Source organism: Lotus japonicus, chromosome 1, assembly GCF_012489685.1.
Source record: "Lotus japonicus ecotype B-129 chromosome 1, LjGifu_v1.2".
Classification (NCBI taxonomy): Eukaryota; Viridiplantae; Streptophyta; class Magnoliopsida; order Fabales; family Fabaceae; genus Lotus; species Lotus japonicus.
Genome location: NC_080041.1, coordinates 41,910,366 through 41,919,827, shown reverse-complemented (window position 1 = coordinate 41,919,827; position 9,462 = coordinate 41,910,366). Strand labels below are relative to the sequence as shown.

Here is a 9,462-nt window from a genome sequence, read left to right as displayed (position 1 = left end):
CCATCTTGAGAAAGGCAAAAGAAAATCTGTAGTTTGGTTGTCATGCCATTTGGTTTATGGTACTCTCAGGAATGCCTTTTCAATACTTTAATATTGTAATGCAGCAATAATGGTGAACCGGATATCATGTGATAGCGACTCAGATAAGTCATTGATGCAGCAAATCACGTCAGACACTGTAATTGAGGTAGTACTCTAGTTTTCTACCTTTCTCTATTGATATTTTGTTTGTGGGATTTCAGTCAAAATTGTCTTGAATTGCTATGGAATTCAGGTAAGCATTGATCTTCCTTTTGCATTCCAAGCAATACCAAAAGCAAGCAATGGAATCAGCTGGGACTCAAGTCCTTGATCAAATACTCAAGATTATGCTTCCCCGTTTTATGTCACAGGTTTGTTGAAGCATAATATATTATTTAAGAATTTTATTTAAGATATGTTTTCTACTTTTGGATCAAAGCAGTTCATTCAGACGAAGAATAAATTATAAAGAGTTGGGGGTGCCAGGGAATAAGGTATCCTCCTTAACATAAGAACAAAACATACAATGCAAAGCATCAGTCCTTGAGATATCTGCTAGGAATCCCCATTAAAAATAATTAAATAAAAGACGAATGTCATATGCCTAATCTTATACCAAACCAAATGTCTTAAAAATATGGTAGTTATGCTCCGAGCAAATGCACCAATAGCAGGTTGCACATGGACATTGACACATACTAATCATCATTAGTTAGTCTAGGGACCTACGAGGACAGCTCAACATTTAACAAATTGTGGAATAAGAACTTCCAGAAAAAACAGCAGTATAACAGTTAAGAACAGATGTGAAACTCATTATCTGCATGCAGCAGTAGCACAGAGAAGAGTCTTACTCTTATGCAGCCTACCAACCTGGAACATCTTTGTTAGTATTAATTCTTTTAAGCACTGCAGTCAAAATAAGGTACTTGACCTTAGATGGAGCTTTGGACATCGAAAGGGGTTTATCAAGTAGGAAAATAACCCAATTCGAAGAATGAGTTAGGAATTGGAAAAAGAAGTTTGTGCAAAAACACCCTAGGAAGGTCAAGAGACCAAAACATCTTATGCAGGTTAAAAGTCAAGGACACCCAAGAGTAACTCCAATTATGAAACTTCCCTATTATTCAACTTAGAAGTGAAAGTTTCCATGAAAAATCAGAATCTTGAGCACTGTCAAAATTGAGCATAGAGTTGTATGAGGAAGAACGATGATAAAGATGTGGAACAAGGATATCTAAAAGAGAAGTCTCCTATCTGATAGTCCTCCCAAGTGATAACATGTGAGCCATTAGCCCATTACTTATTTTTAAGCAAAACAAGACATTTAGAGTAATTGTTGAGTTGTGTACAAATTTGTTGGGTATTAATTTGATTTGATGTTAATTTCCTTAGTCAGACTGATCATGATCCCTAAAACTTAGCTATTAACTCCACCACCTTTTGTATATAAATTTTTTACAGTCCTTCATGAAATACATACAGAAAACATTCACTTTTTGGGATTTAACTTGTCGTCAGAGCTCATGGTTCTGATCATGTGAAATCCAATCCCAAAACCTCTGTTTCAGGAAAGTCTTAGTCTATTTTATTTTGTCAGTCAACCTTAGAAGATCCAATTCATTCTCCCAAGACTTTGCCGGATGAAACAACCACCATTCAGCTCACTAGCCGCCGACCTATCCATTGCCCAATTTTCAGGGCAACCGGTTTATCGCTCACCTACATGTGCCATTTTTTTCAAGTGCAATTTTCTCTCAGCCCGAGCGCTGCTGCTGCATATGATGGCACTGGGCTCTCCAACTACAACAACTAGCTTTTGTGGTATGGTTTTCCAAGGTTCTTAGCAATTGATATAAGAGCCTTCCACCATGTAGCAGCTGCAAACGAGCGGCGCGGGTGGTGACGACGGCCGGGACTAGTCAAAGGACGGGTGGTGAACATTTCTGTATGGAAGGAGTTGTAAACAATTTATGTACAGAAGGTGATTGAGTTAATGATAAGATTAAGCTAGGTATTGTAGTTGGAGATCCCATACATACAGAAATGTTCACTTTATCAGATTTAATTGTAATGATGTGAGATGAATTTCAACAACAATAACCAAGCCTTTTTCCATTAAGTGGAGTCAGCTACATGAATCGATGCCATAATTTCTTGACATGTTAGATGATTTTCCATGGACTAAATTGAGAAGCGTAGGTTGCTGTATTGGTATCACAACTTGATCTAAGCTATACTTTGGATAACCCGATGCCAAAGGGAATAAGGTCCCAAAAGTTATGTTCTTGTACACCACATCACCAAGACCAGTACCTCCTTGCCTTACCAGTTGATCATGTCTCATATCCAACACACCAAATATCATGCAACTTGGTTTAAACTATCGCCCACTTTTAAAATGTAAGTTTGGTCCACATTCTCGGTGCCCACTTAGGGTGGGCAAGTTTCAAACTGGTCCACCGGTGGACCAATGGTCATAGTAGTAATTTACAAAATAAAAATATATAAAAAATTAAATTCTAAAAAGAAAACCCTCTCTCATCAGTGGCGATGAAAACCTCTTCCTTCATTGAGCGGTGGTGTTGAAGCTTACACGGCTAGCAATTGAGGCACAATGATCTTGCCTATTCCGCCACTGTTTCTTTTGTTTCAGTTGCCCAGGCTATTTCTGATGGTGATAAACAAAGAAGCCAGAACAGAGGCCATGGTCGCACTCAGTGCTGGTTTGCCGGCGGATTCGCTGGCGAAGGAGGAGATTGAAGCTGCGGTTGAATAGGTGACAAATTTTTAGGTTTCGGTTTTGGGGTTTTCATCACCACCTACCCTCTTGGACTTCTGCTGCTGCTGCAATATTGACACTGTGAGAGAGAGATTCAGGAGAAAGAAAGGGATGAGAAAGAACCCAGAAGCAAGAGGTGGCCGGTAATCCCTCAAGCTAATCGTGATTTACGAAATAGAGAAGGTCGTAGACCCAGATCTACCCAGATCTGCCCAAAAAGAGGAAGAAGGAGAAGAGTAGAGTAGGGGGTGATGGAGCAGAGTTCTTATGGTTTGGCATTCTTCCTGGCAAACCCAGAGTTACCAAACGAAAATATCAAAGCAAAACAATCTTCTCAAGGCTGATTATCAATTTGTGGCTTTGGAGTTTAACAATTTCTCCAAAGAGTATGACCCACGCACATGTTGGTGTTAATGTCAATTCCATTAACTCTGACATGCTTGAAGAAAAACTTTCACTCTTCCTAATTTTTCCTCTTGTACATTCACCATGGCCATTTTTCCGGGAAGCCACCAACCACCACTAGGTAGAGGAGGTTTCTGGAATGGAATGGAAAAGGGATGAAAAGAGTTTTTTTTTTTTTTTTTTTGGTGCCAGTGGATTGGGGAAGATGAGGATTAGAAATTTACATTTTTATCCTTTTTATCATCATTTAATCCTAACCATCCAATAAAAGAATATTTCAAGATTCTCAGATCCAACGGCATATGATGATGGTCCACCGGCAGACCAGTTTGAAACTTGCCCATCCTAGTGGGCTCCCACATTCTCTCAACTTGATTTGTCAGTTTAAAGATGTGACCAGCAGAAGATGATAATAGTGATTCTAAAATTTGAAAATCCGATGGTTCAGCAAGAATTTTTTTGCTTCTTTTATGGTTTTTGGGAAAACTTTCATATACACTATGATTTTGTTGGGAACATTGATAAATAGCAATAGCAGCATTGTTTATTTTATGTAGTAGAATGAGTTCCTTGAGAATCTTTTTACAACTTCAAATTTGCAGTATGGCTTTTGCTTCTTCCTGCGTCTATTTTATTTTTACTTGTCCACTTTTTGCTAACTTTTATTTTCGGTATGCTCATTATATTTGATGTATAGTAAATGTTTAGTTATGCTGAGCCCAAAAGTATTGAATCAAGTTATGCTGTTGTTGGGATGACTGTAATTTGAGGCAAAATATTGCCAGACAACATGTGATAATTTATTTTATGGAATGTGATTTAAGCACAAAATGCATTGCTTAGTTTTATCATATTTAACTTTTGATTTTAAGGCATGATCTATATTACATGTGGCTTTCGTAATGACTAAAAAAATACAGGAACTTTGGTCTCAGGGGCACGTTTGTTGCTGTATTGTGTCATTACTGTTGTAGTAATATAATGATTCATTATCTTTTGTGTTTTATCATAATTTCACATTTTACTTCTTTGGCTAATGGCAGATTTTACTTAGCCATCACTGCAACTGGTATTTTCCTAGGGTAGTGGTCACAACATGCTTATAAGCTTGATTGTTCTTGACTTTCCTTTATGACATATAGTGTTTTTATACAACGAAGAAGTGATTTTTCAACATTTAAAGAAGCTTTTAGAGGTTAACAACTACTGGCTTGTTTACTGAAGTAGAAAATTGGCTTATCAAAAAAAAAAAACTGAAGTAGAAAATTTATGATTCAACAATGGACTGCTTGCTACATAGAATTTTGTTCTAATTTTAGACATTGAACAATATAATACAATTTGATTTATCCTTCTAAGTTGTTTTTCATAAACAGCTTGTGAAAGATTATGAAGCCTGGGCCTCTGGAGATACGTCAAGGCAGCCTCTTGGGACTGGTGAAATCTGAAATTAAGGGTTAAAGCGGTTGCAACTGAAGCTGGCCTTAATTTGTATTGTTAATAGGCTTTAGAAACACTAATGATAGTATACTATGTGCAATTAGTGAATGTTCTTGGTTTGTTATGTAAGTATACGTAGTTTCTCTGAATTATATCAGGAAAAAATGGAGATTTGGGGTCTGGGGGTAGTAAAATCAAGAAAACTATTTTAGTCTGGTATTCCAAGAAAGCTATATCACATGAAACATCATATATGTCACTTATCTATTTTATTCTTATATCACTAGGCATGGGGTGAAAATGAGATGTCAAGAGATTACTTCCGATAGTAATTAGAGAGGGAGAAGGGAAATATATGATAAGTGATGTGATATGAAAATAAGAGATGTGAAGAAAAAATTGCTTGAATTTGATGGAACAAAAAGTTTGTGCATAAATTTGTTATTGAAAGTGGGGACAAACACATCACTATCCGATTGTCACTTGAATAAGGGTCAAATAAATTTAAAAATAGAATAGTAAAAATAAGGGCTAAATAAGATTTAGGCTTAATTGCACTTTTGGTTCCCCAACTATGACCTTCCTGCGAAAATCGTCCCCAAACTTCAAAATTAGCAAAAAAAACGACCCTGAAATTTACACGCGGTTGCAAAATTGGTTTTCCGTCCAAATTCTGTCCAAAATCTAACTGAAAATTATGACATGGCATTTCTAAATTAATTTTAACTGAAAAAAAATTAATTAAATAACCGCAGGTTTTTTTTAAAAAAATCAAAAGTATTTTTAAGAAATTCAAAAATACCTATTTATTAATTAATGATTAGTGAACTAGTTAATTAAATCTTCTTTCATCTTAACCCTAAATTCATCTTCAACTTCTTCTTTCGGAACCCAAATTCCAGAATTTCAAATCCCATCATTCATCTTCTTCATCCCTAAATTAAGAAACATAACTCATCTCGCCATTTCCCTGCACCAGAACTCATCCCTAAATTAATTATATGCATAGTTACACCCTAAATTAATGATTAGAAACATAACTCATCTTCTCCATCTTAGTTCTGCTCTGGGTTTCACCCTCCGCCACCTCCCTGAACCAGATCTGTGCGGCGAACCATAATGACGGTGATGAGACGGTGAAGCTTGCGGCCATGGGGAAATGGAGGAGCTTGGTGGCTGGCTGTGCAGACCTATGGATGGGCTGACTGGGTTCGATGTAAATTTCGTCACAGCCTTGGGAGCGTTTGAAAGCAGCCATGAGGGAGTTTGACACCGGAGGCTCATCTGTCGCCGGCGAGCTTCTCGACAACGGATAACTCCAGCACACGCAGTTGGAGCTACGGCGGCGAAGAGAACTTCCCGCCGCTTGCTGGGCCACAGGCTCGCGGAGGTTGGAGGATTGCATGGGAAGGAGGGCCGCCACGGCGTGGCACCGGCGACGCACCGCGTCGTCCAGCGCACGTGCGGCCTCATCCGCGCAGGGAGAAGCAAACGCGCAGCGGTCTGTATCTCACGAGAGGTGATGGTTGGCTTCTTGTTGTACCTCTGATTCTCATGTCTCTGTGTTTGTGCACCATAGCAGAACCAAGATGGGTGCTGTTTCTCTGAAAATCGAAGATGGAACAGCCAGATCTGGTTCTACCGCTGCCACCGCTCCTTGGTACCACGTTGTGGTCGTAAATCGTCCCTAGTGGGTTTTGGGGGTTGCGGCAGGGATGAAGTTTTGGGTGATTTGTTTGGGGTGATGATTCTGGGTTCTTCATTCTGGGTTTTGGGTTGATGATAGAATTCAGGAAAAATAACTTAGATTTTTTTTTATGACAAACACGTATTAATTTCCTTTTAATTGGTCTGGCAATTTTATCTTGTATATATGCTTTGATGATGATTTTGGGAAAGGTTCCAGTGATGATGGTATTTTGATGATGTTAGGGAAAGAGGTTGATGAAAATGCTACTGTAATGTTGAGGAAGATGAAGAAATTTTGTGACTGAATTGGGAATTGTGACGAATTATCTCTGTCACTAGTCCCAAAAATAAAAATTCTATTTCTTAATTAAATTATTAATATTTTTTAATTAAAATATTATTAAATAATACCACATCAGCAATCTGTTAGGTTTTGGACGGAAAACCAATTTTGCAACCGGGTGTAAACTTCAGGGTCGTCTTTTGCTAATTTTAAAGTTTGGGGATGATTTTCGCAGGAAGGTCATAGTTGGGGACCGAAATTGAAATTAAGCCTAAGATTTATGTCCCTATAAATATAATGAGTTTTAGTTTTAGTTTCTCGTTGAAAATAATTGCATTTTCATCCCATGTTTAGACGGGTTTTGGTCTAGCTTGAGGTTAAGCTGACATCAGGGTTTCTACAAAACATCTACAGTGGGCCAAACCTATAACACCCCGACTTTCAGGGGTCACTATAGTAATTGTAATGTCCCAATTTCTCAACTGGGGAATCACATTAGTAACCATCAATCTGAAGACTATTTTGTGCTTCCAAAAACATTAAGGTTTTTTTAAGCAAAACAAAACTCATCATCACTAAAGCGTGTATCTATCATCTTGTTTGATAAAAAGCTTTTATCATAAGTCTTAAAACATGACCTATACTTTACCATGAAACTTGTACCCAAAATATAGTAGTATAACCTAAAAGTAATCCACAATAATATACCTAAATAATATACCTGGAAATCAAAAGAAATGCGCACATAGTCAAGTGGCAAAAATAAGGTTTTGGTAAATAGAGTTTTCGGATGGCGAAGAAGCCTCAAACGAAAACTCACAAAAACATCAACTTCCTATCTCGTCTTTACTCCACCGTTTTCAAGTTCTCATCTCCGACTTGTACATAGGTTAAGCTTCATCGGAAGGTTCTCTGTCGCTAATAGCGTTAAGCACTCAAACAACAAGTAGCAAACATAAATGGTTAACTCCACAAAAAGGAAAACATGTTATTCAAATTTAAGTACATGACATGGTAGATAAGCTAACAACTTAATTCAAGATAGATGACAACACATCCAACAACATAAAATCAAACCAAATATCGACAAAATCCAATATTAATGCCTTGTAGTGCGACTATATACTACTACCAAGATGGGTCAATCAATAGCGTCTCTCAAGACGAGACAATCACGTGGGACAACACCACCTCATCGTCACTTCAAGTAATTCAAAACATTCCAAAGAATGAGATAAATAACCATCTCATTGCCACTTCAATTGATCCAAAACATTCTGATAGATAAGCTAAAAATTTAATCCAAAATGGATATGAACACATCCAACAACATAGAATCAAATCAGATATCAACAAAATCAAATGTTAGTGCCCTATAATGCGACTATATGCTACTACCAAGATGGATCGATCAATAGAGTCTCTCAAGACGTGAAAATGGAAACGAGTTGCCACACCATTCCACTGTCGTCATCCTTGCCACTGTCACCACTACCACCACCTTCGCCGCCATCGTCTTGTCATCACCGCCTTATCGCTATCCCCGCTGTCACTGTGAAGAAAAGCCTCTCCTTGACCTTTGTTGGGTTTTGATGAAGACAACAACATCAACAAAGAAGAAAAATGTTGAAGACAATGAAAACTGAATAACACAAGGATTCAAGTTTCATAAATAAGCTTTATGACTCTCTAATTATATTCTTTGCCTTTAAAAGTTTACTTTGAGTTTGATATCACTTAAGACTCATTAAATATTAAAACTAAGGGTAAAATGTTTTTAAATTAAAAGAGATAAAAATCACTAAAATAAGTTTTTAAATATATTTAAAAAAAATTATTTAGTGGGAATTAAAAAATCTAGGTATTCACAAATTAAGCTCATTGTGTGTGTATTGGATTTTATAAATTAATATTGCTAGCTATTAACATTGTTTTGTCACAAACTGAACATCGTTTTGTCATGATAGAGTTCAAAGATTTTGTTGTGCTCTCCTGGAATGTTAGGGGTGCTGCTAGTGCAGGGACGAAGAGACAGTTGAGCAGTCTCGGGATGCGATATCTTTGGTTTTTATCATGGAAACACACACTCAGTTTGACAAGGTGAGGAGATTCTGGGCCAATCTGGACTACGTTCCACTTCACATTGTGGAGGCGCAGGGGCATTCTGGAGGGCTTTGGTGCCTGGTACCCAAGCAGTGTGGCTTCGGTTATTCCGTTTATGACGTGTTTGGGCAAGCTATTACTGTGGAGATTAAGGCGGCGCAGGCATCATGGATGTGCACAGGAGTCTATGCAAATCCAATTCCTGCTGCACGCTTACTTTGTTGGTATTACCTAAAGCAGCTGCGTCGTCGAATCCCTCATGCTTGGATGCTTGTAGGAGATTTTAATGATTCCTTGCTTGGGTCGAATCAGAGGGGAGGTGTCTTCAGCCAGGCTCGGGCTGATCGTTTTGCCTCTGTTTTACAAGATTGTAATTTGCTGGATATTCACACTATTGGTAACAAGTTCACTTGGGTTCGGAAGCGGGCATGACTGCCTATTATGCATAAAAAATTATATTGGTGTCTAGGTGATCAGAACTGGCGAGTGTCTTTTCCAGAGGCAGTAGCAGAAAATTTAGTGCGACTGCATTCGGATCACACCCTAGTCCTGGTTCGCTGTGGAGGCTTTCCGGGTATCCGAGGTATGGTGATAGAAACACAAAGTATTTTCATACTCAGACCTTAAATAGGAGCCGCAGGAACAAAATTCATGCTCTATGTAACGCCCCGAATTTCGGGTGTCACTTTAGTAACCTATCAAAGTAAATATGCAATATTTTCCAAAAGAATGTATAAAC

At 38.0% G+C, this 9,462-nt stretch overlaps 1 long non-coding RNA gene across 1 annotated transcript; it reads left to right on the top strand.

Moving 5' to 3' along the window:
• The first annotated feature begins 103 nt into the window (after positions 1-103).
• On the top strand, positions 104-4,926 carry LOC130731120 (uncharacterized). The gene is made up of 3 exons (XR_009016654.1): positions 104-187; positions 275-392; positions 4,585-4,926. It is a non-coding gene; the product is annotated as an uncharacterized LOC130731120 (long non-coding RNA).
• Positions 4,927-9,462: the final 4,536 nt, after the last annotated feature.